Raw genomic sequence first — 9,855 nt, 5'->3', positions numbered from 1 at the left:
CTGTCTCCTTCATTCCTCTTCTTCATTCCTCTCCTTTCCTGCATCTGTTTTTATTTATTTCAGTTACCTTCTCTCCTTGTGCTCCACCCCTCGCTAGCTTTTTCTTTGATTTTTTTTCTTTTTTCCTTTTCTCTTTTCTTAATTGTCTCAGTTTTGTCAAACTTGTCAGCTAAACAAGTGTCAGGAGGTTTGGTGCAGATGTTTACTGAGACTCTGATCCTGTTTGGATTGTCGTATCCATTCTGAACTTAATTAAATTAAATTAAATCTTTATCCTGACAAAAGAAAAAGCAGCTACCATAGAATAATAATATAATTTTTAAAAAACACGCAAACTAAAACAAGTTAAACGCAAATCAACTGTGGAAACTGAACCCATCCATCTATCCATCTTTTTCCGCTTTTTCCGGGGCCGGGTCGCGGGGGCAGCAGCCTAAGCAGAGAAGCCCAGACCTCCCTCTCCCCAGCCACCTCCTCTAGTTTATATGGGGGAACAACAAGGCGTTCCCAGCCAGCCGAGAGATATAATCTCTCCAGCGTGTCCTGGGTCTGTCCCGGGGCCTCCTCCCGGTGGGACATGCCCGGAACACCTCACCCAGGAGGCATCCTTGTCTGATGCCCAAACCACCTCAGCTGGCTCCTTTCGATGTGGAGGAGCAGCGGCTCTATTCTGAGCCCCTCTGGCTGAACTTCTAACCCTATCTCTAAGGGAGAGGCCAGCCACCCTTTGGAGGAAGCTCATTTCCGGCGCTCGTTCTTTCGGTCACTACCCACAGCTCGTCGCCATAGGTGAGGGTAGGGACGTAGATCGACCGGTATCGGTCGGTGACAAAGGGCAGCCCTGGCGGAGCCCGAAAAGGGGACACGGGCCCATCCTCCCAGGCCCACCACCCGCAGGAGGCGCCGTAGGGGTCGGGTGCATTGTGTGCCGGGCGGCGGCCAGGAGCGGAGGCCCTGGCGGACTGATTCCCGGCTTCCAAGACTGGAAACTGCACCCATTTAATCTATTTCTGTATTTTTCCTCAGATGTGTACTTCTCATTACTTACACTGTAAAAATGTCAAAAACTACTCAGAGCATCGTTAAAATCTCCTCCCACTAAATATGGCCAATAGTTTAGGAAGGCTACTTACTTGAAACACTCGCTGCCTTCATGTCTTTTGAAAACCAGCTCGCATTTCTACAGGTTGGAGATTTGAACATAACGAACATAAGGCTCCAGCTCCTGAAAATGGTGATCGGTCTCTGAGTGTTGCTTCTGATACTATGAGACAAGTACATTAAAACAGTACTTTAATAAAGTACCTGAGTAGATGTACTGCTGATTGGTATCACTAGTCCTCTCCTTGCTTTCATCCAATGCCGTTGTCCAGAATAGAATTAACAATAATTCAGTATTTCTGCATCATTCAGCACTGGAAGGTGTTGATTTCATATCACAAGTGACTGACATCCACGAGAGGACACGCAATGCAAACATTCATCATGGATCACTGACACTCCATTCTTCAGGTTTTTCTTCTTTATTTCCTTTAACAATCTGACTTTGATTTATTCCATCTCTATCTGTCTCTGATGGTTTCTGTCATTTCAACATCCAAATTGTCCTTTCATCTCAAAATCTTTGCACTTAATTTTGCAACGGTGGGGTGGAGGAGCGGCTTAGTACTAAAGGTGTAGGTGTGTGTATTTGTGTGTGTGTGCACGCGCTGTGGTGACTGCAGGCTGCTAGTAATTGAAAAGCCAGGACGCCAGCGCCCGGAACCCCGTGACCTCCTATTGAGGAGAACGACCATTGATTTCTGCAGAGCAAGAGAGAGAAGGACGGAGCGAGGTATGAGGTAAAATGAAATTAGAGAAATAAAATTGGGAGAGGATAGAGGTAAAAGAATGAAGGGCGAAAGGAGAGGAGGAGAAAGATGGAAGGTTGAAGAGAAAGTGAGCATAAGAGGAAACCAGAGAGAGAACTGGGGAAGCGGAGAATAAAAAACAAAGAAAATAGAAAGAAAATTTAGTAAATTCTGCACAGTCTCTCAGAGGAATAAAGAGCTCGCCTTGTATAAATTTCTCCACTGAATGACAGAATCAAGTGATAATCAAGGGGAAAACACCTAAAAACTGCAGTTGTTCTTGTGGTCACTTGAGGTTGTTATTAATAATTAAACACTACAGTCTTAATTCCCGCTTTTCTGTGCAGGTCCGACTATTCAGATCAGCTTCTGTATATAAAGACGTGCCTGAGTCTGCTGATGAATTATTTTCTGTGCTCTCATTTTAAAGCAGAACCAAAATGGCAAAGCCGGGTCAGGTGACGTTGTTTGGGAACGGCGTGGTGGTCGATATCAGCCGGGCTGCACCGAGCTCAGCATAGTTTACAGGCTATTTGATTCCCTTTCTCCTGCATGCTGCCTGTTTACACTCATTGTGGAGGTGTATTGGCTCCTGTCCATTGGCATTAGCAATGTCAGCCTAGTCCAGCAAACACCCTTCTACCACGCAGCCTGCAGCACAAAGTCCTCGTACTTCAGCCTGAGTGGAAACCAGCACCACGCAGGAATCTGCTGGACTGTTAATGTGAATTTAGCACAAAGCAGTGACACAAAAATCTTAAAATCAAGCTGTTTATTGTACAGCAGTTTCCAGTGAGTCGCTCTTCGGTTTCCCACGCTTTGTTCTCCTTATCAGGCATCTGACCCACAGGTAATAGAAAGACAATGTCACCAGATTAACAGCTACACAATGGGCCACTGTTTCCCTGGCAACAGAGGTAGGAAGGCGAGCAGGAGGTTTGGGACGGAGTGATTAAGAGAGCGGGAGGAGGGGTTAAAGGGGAGAAGTGACGAGGTGGATTGATGAGAGGAGATGGATGCTGGAATGATTACAGTGAGAGCAAACAGAGCAGAGTGACACTGAGAAGAAAAGAATGAAGAGAGAAGAGATGTAGAATCAGACGGAAGAGGCGGTAGAGTCATTACAGACACAGAAAGAAAGAAATAGATGGGGTCGTGGAGTGGTTAAAAAGAAAAGAGGCAAGGTGAGAGGTAGGGGGACCAATCTAACAAAAGAAAATGCGGGACAAGATGAAACTTTAAACACGTCTGTAAGGAAACTGAGGAAAAAGATCAAATTAAAGATGATTTGCCAGGACTTTACTGCAGCTACCTTCGGTCTATGCTTGTTTGCGGGTCTTCATGATTCAGTTTTTATATTTAATAAAAGAAAAGCTGTTCCGTCAGGTGACTGACTGTTTTGGACATTGAACAACATCCCATTTCTTTGCCTTGAGAACCTCTTGGGTTGCCTTTGAACTGTGACGCTCTGTCCAATCAGTTTTGGAGCTTTCCCTGAATCCTGAGAAAAGACCATTGCCCTGAACTCTTCACAGTTCATGTCCTGCTACTTCCATCAGCAATCACATCATCAGTAAACACTAGATCCGGATCCGCTGGCAGACCTTTATGCCCACGTAATGCTACCTCCACCATGTCTGACAGATGTTGTACTCTAACCTTTTTTCTGTCTCTTCCCATCAAGATTAACTTTTTGGGAAAAGTTAATCTTGATTTCATCTGTCCAAAGAATTGTTTTCCCAGAACTGTGCAGCTCTCTCTACTTAGGAGGTAAGCTGTGGTTTGCAGTTTCCTGTAAACCTTCTGTATTTACATTTGTGAAGATCTTGAGCCCTTGAGAGCGCTCTTGACTTTGTTAGATGTTGTGATGTTATTTTCCCATGGAAATAATTCAGTCATCGCACACTTAGTTGTCTTTTTTTGGTCTTACAGCTTGTATGGTGTCGCTGAGCTGGTCAGTGCGTTCCTTCTTCATAGGAAATAACTAGATTGTTGGTTTGGCCACTCCAAAAGATTTTTTTCTTTGAACCAAAGTAAAGCTAATGATGACCTTCTTCACTTTCACAAGCAGCTCTTTGGACCTCATTTTGAAAGTTTCAGTGAGCAGTTACCAAATAAAGTTTGACACTTAAACTCCAGATTATTTATTTGCTTAATCTGTCAGGGAACAGGACTCACCTGACCACTGGTCACTTTCAAACCTCTAAAAAGGACTCCAATTACTACTTTGTTGAAACCCATTAATCAAAGCTGAAAGCCTGCACTTCAATCACATTTTGATTTTTGATTTCAATTTTGACTGAGAAACTAAAGTCACTGCACACTTGTTTGGTTTTGACTTGACAATCCAATGGTAGCTGCACCCTAAAACAAACCCCACTTTATCTTCTAGTTAAAGCATTCCCAGATTCAAGTTTCTTTCAGCACACTTTGGTATCTGAAAACCTTCTGCTGCTTACCCAGACCGCTACATCTCTGCTGAATGCAGAAGATTAAGGTGTCTTCTAGTCCCACATAAGTTGGGTGATTTGAACTCCTAAACAATATGACTTCTCCAAATCAAGTGGCAACCAAAACTATCTCTAATGTCTCAGTTAGTCTCCACAGACTCCCATTTTAAAATGCCCATCTTTAAATGAAAACCTTTGGAGCCTGCTGTATAAAAAAATAAAACACATTTGGTCTCTGTAGGTAGTTTCCCTCCTCTCTTCAGTTTGTGCTGTTGGAACACTTTTAATGCAGCTGGCAAATAACATGGCCCACTGTGTTATACTGACCATCCAAGAAATTTGATTCAGTGTTGGTAGGTGAAATTCTAATATTTCATTAGTCTGCTAGCAGCAGTGTTGGGGAATAACGGAATACATGTACTGGTGTTACGTATTTAAAATACAAAATATGAGTAACTGTATTCCATTACAGTTACTGTTTAAAAAGGTGGTATTTAGAATACAGTTACTTTGTTGAAATAAATTACACGGCGGTATTTTCCTGTTTCATATGTTCGGCTATGCCCTCTCTATTTTTGGTCATTCCACGCCAGTGGAAACCCAAACAAAACACGCATTAAGAGGCTCTAATGCCTGTGTCTCAATCTCGTGGCCCGCATAATGACATGAAGAAATGTTTTTTAAAATTATTATTCAGAAAATTATTTAATATGAAGGCAACAGGCAGAGTGTTACAGGCATCGCCCTAAACAATGTAGCCTCATGGGCAGTGTAGTCCGTGCTGCAGGGAGAATGGACTGTCATACCCATTATGTGTCTTTGAGCGCGAGGAGGGAGAAAAAGGAAAAGTACGAGCTGTCACCGAGCAGAAACGGGAGCTGGAAGCATGTAAATATAATAATAACCACTGCAGCCAAGAAGAGAGCCTGACGAGCCCGGCTGTAAATAAGCTATTAAGACTCGACTGTACACTGTGTACACACGGTACAGTGCAATAGTTTTCTGTACGAGATCGCTGCAAAAAGTGCAGCCTTACCTAATTTCCACCCTACTGTTACTCATTTTATATTAAGATTTAAAAATCTAGTTTGTATTGGTATGACAAGTAACTTTCAGTAATAGTAATAAATCACACAGCAGTAGTACATTCATGTAGTTGTAAAAAGCTAAAAAGCATGATATATTAAGTAATCCAAAGTATTCAGAATACGTTACAAAATATATTTTGGGGCATGTATTCTGTAATCTGTAGTGGAATACATTTAACCTTCCCAACACTGGCTAGCAGTAATTAGCAAGTATGTTTCTTCGGGTGATACATAGTTCATGGGTGTAAATACTTGGGTACTTACATTAGCAAATTCTTACTAACTGCGATAGTTAATATTAACTGATTATTTATGGTCATTTTCAGCCTAAAACAAAAACCAAAACGGTAACTTTAAACCTTAAAGACCAAAACCAAAGGGTGACATTACAGTGACCACATTTGTTAACTAGTTTATATTTAAAACACACCACCTCATTATATATTGTCGAACTTTCTATAAACGTTTAAACCCTGAAAAGTAAACTGAGTATATGAATCTGCAGTTTCCCATCATTGTACTTTTTATTATAAAGAAAATAACAGAAGAATCAGTTGTACATGGATAAGACCATTGTGATTTCTTTATTGATTTTTTTCTTCTTTTATACATAGAGTGGAACAACAATTATTCTCCAAATATCTTCTTCATGTTTGATCATCATTTTTATTCCACACCACAAGTTTGCAGTCACTTCACTTTTTCTGTTCCGACCAAATGTCAAAAATAAAAATGCCTCATTTGATTTTTAATTACAGTATGACAAATATGACAAAATAAAAATGAAAAATAAAGAAAATTAAATTAAAATTTAAAATTAAATTAAATAAGTAAAAAAAAAGGTTAAGAAGCAAAAAAAAAAGGATTAAAATATTGTTCAGGGGGATGTTTTGGCGCGTAAGCATGGAAAAATGTATTTTTGAAAGGAAGCTACATTAATTATTCTCCCCTGCAGTGTCCGTGGTAACTAAAAACATGGACAGGTTGTGATTTTATCCACATACTGACTTCATGAGTCTGCCTCTTTAACCTTTGACCCCATTTTGTTGATGCTGCTGATGTTAAAACCATAGGTTCTGACTGGATTTCTATATGCACAAAAGAAATGCAGCTAAAAGCACACATACAAATTTTATGTCATTGGTTTCATTATTTCACTTGTGCAGGTTAATGTTTCGTACACATATGTTATTAGAAAATTAATAACTTAGCGGACTTGTAAAGTTCTGATTCTTAGGAATTTTAAACTTAACTCTGGGGTTTATAGCACAAAAATAACATTCAGGATTTAGCATTAATTTACATCATACACTTAATCAACAGACAAATGAAACAAAGCAAAAATATACTCAACAGGGACAAAAAAAAGAAAAGGTTTTCCAAAGTCAGACTGTTAATTTTCAGGTGACAGATGCCATTTTCTGACTAGTTTCTCTAAGTTAGAGTAACACTTTGACCACATTCACAAAACATTAGCCTTAAGTGAGATTAAAGTTTCTTTTTCCTCACTGAAACACTGAAGTAACTTTTGTTTAATTTTCATTTTAGTTATTGAGTTATGAGGGGCCATTTGTATCAAGATTCTCATCTCTTAGAATGTTCTTTTCCTTTGGATACTGAAATAACTCCAATTTGATCAACTGTCCATTTGTTCTTTGGCTCTTGTTCTTCATAAATAGCCTTTAAAAATGAATTAAATCTTGGGTTTCTCCTAAACATCCCTCTTATAAATGGTCAGAGCACGAGATACATGAACAATTTCTTAAAGCTTTGCTGCTTAGTAGTTTCAAGTTCACGTCCAGCAATATTCAAACCAAGCAAAAAACAAAACAAAAACAGAATACTACTTTGATTATTGTTTGATTTCAGTCAAAACCGTTTCTACGTCAAAGGCATCACTTTACTTTAACGATCACAGGAAGGGCCAGCTTCTAAATTATATGATAAATTTTCCTTTAAACTATCAGTACCCTGATAATCCCTTCTCACTGTGGGTGCCGATGTTTCAATACTCCAAATGGAAACAAGTTATCAGGTTAAACATCAGGAGGTCAAAGGTGTGCCAATGCGAGATGCAACACAAGGGTCTGTGTGTACAGCATATAGTCATGAAAATGAATCAAGAAGATGACAACAAGAAGATGGTTAATAATAAGACTCACAATGCATTACATGGCTAGCTAATTATACTCATGCATAAAATCTGGGCTATAGAACTGCTGTATGGGTTATGTAATGTGATGCTAGCATTACGGCACTGGTAAGGAAAGAAACCAAAAATAAAAATGTAAAAGAAGTACATGAAAGCAGCCGTTATTATTCTGGGCTGAAACATGTAGATTGTGACATCATTCCAACAATGTTCCCAATCCCAAAAATATCCATACGAGGGGACAAAAACCCCTTTAAAAGAACCAAAAAATAAGATTTAAAATGATGTGTCTTTCAATCCTTGGCAGATGGGATAGACGGAGAACAGCAATACATCAACAAGAAAGAGAGCATAGAAGAAGACAAGCATTTTTAATTTTTGGTTTTAGCGCACCTTTTTAGCTATCACAAAAAAATAAATCACAAATTAAAAATGTATAAAGCTTTTTCCCCACATTTGTTTCATTTTAAAGTCACAGTTACCAAGAAAGAAAGAAGAGCAAGTGAATAATTTATGACATACGCTATAATAACATCATCCTAACACTAGTGTCTATGAGGTATATCTGCAACAGTTTGGTAAAGAGAGCACGGTCTGCGCACAACGCTCATAAGTTTGTCTCCATGTTTAGTTTTATTTTTAAAGCTTTGCGACCATTTGAAAAGAGAAGAAGAAGAAGAAACAGAAAAGAGGAAAACAAAGAGCTAATTTTCCACCAGATCTGGTTGAGTATTGTGGTTTCTGTCTTGCTCAAGATTGCAAAATTTTCATTTCAAGAACAAGATCTACAATTGAAACCAAAAATGGAGTCAACATTAGAAAATCTGCACAGCTTTTGCTGCGTGAAATGACTATAAAATTCCATCAGATTTACACAGCGGAGTTATTTTCACAAATAATAAAACTAATGCAACAATTGTGAAATATTTTTTGTTGTACTGAAAATCTTTCTTTTCTCATCACTTTATTTACTTAAAATTTTATGTCTCGTTGGCTTCAGTGCACACAGATATTCCATATTTCCCTGTGAAAATTTCAGGTCACTTGAAATTAACATTTATTTCTGTATTATAAAACATCTATTTTTAAAAAAGTTAAAAAAAAATAATTTATTTCAAGGATGTCGTGAAGTAACTGGAAAAACTGAGAAAATGAGTTTGTTAGCATATTACATTAAACTGAGAAAGAAAAGCAAAGACCAAAAATGCAAATTGTTTGTGTCTTTGGCCAAGATGCCGAACATTTCATTCATCACTGTCAAATTTTGACAATTGGAATCATCAGTCATGGTAAGTTGGTAAGTAAACTTGAAGCAAGCAGTGATTAATCATGACATTAATTTTTGTACATTAGACGCTGAATAAAGCCACAATGAAAATGATGAATTTTGTGGTATCTAAGAAACTGCTTTGTAGCATAATCATAGAAATATCTAATAAGATTGTATCTGTTTTAAAAAATTAAATTTTTAACATTGTAACAGAATACATGGGCTTTTTGTTCTACCACATTATGGAAAAACTGTTCATTCTTTTACTGTACAAGCAAAATCCTCGCAAAAATGGGATTTGCCTTCTTGTGATTTACACAAATATTTGTACTGATTTGCAAAGTCTGGAACTCATAAAGCAATCTTATATTGTTTGTAAAACATAAGAGTTTTATTTTTGTGGCTTTCCATATCTATGGAGGGTCAAAATCTATTTATTATCTTTGTGTTGGTTCCTGGTTGGACCAACATGCATTAATTGTGAAGACAGGTTTCTTGCCTTTTAGAGTATTGCTTGTAATAAACAAAATACAATCTGATTGGTCATCCTGTTCCAGTATGCATTAAACTGACAGTAGATGATTATAGCATTAAGTATTTTGTTTTTTCTATTAACAAAAACAAGGAAAAGTTTTTATGTCTCTTTGGCTTTCCACATTTACAAAAGGACAAGAGGTCAAACTGTTCATTAATGTCTCTGTTAATTCTAGCAAATATGACATTAACATCTTTCAGTCAGTAAATACAGCCACAACATCAACCAGATCATCCTGTGAAAGCCCAGCTGGGAAAAGACAAAGAACAAGGAGGGAATAGTACGTAGAAGAGGAAACCTTTGGTATTTAATGTATTTCTTCGCTTTCATTACACTGCAAAGCACCACAGCAGTGAAGACACTCAGTGGTGGCATCCACACTGAGGTTTTTCTTATTTCATGGAAACAGGACAGGACATTTAAAGCACATCAACAGATCTAGACTTTGCTTTGGTTCAAGAAAGGCACTCATCCAAAGTTATCTCATACTTTGCAACAAAAGCGCTCTCT

This window comes from Neolamprologus brichardi, chromosome 7 (assembly GCF_056152115.1).
Source record: "Neolamprologus brichardi isolate AB-2024 chromosome 7, ASM5615211v1, whole genome shotgun sequence".
NCBI classification, from domain to species: Eukaryota; Metazoa; Chordata; class Actinopteri; order Cichliformes; family Cichlidae; genus Neolamprologus; species Neolamprologus brichardi.
The sequence above is the reverse complement of the archived record's forward strand: the minus strand, read 5'-3'. Positions refer to the sequence as shown.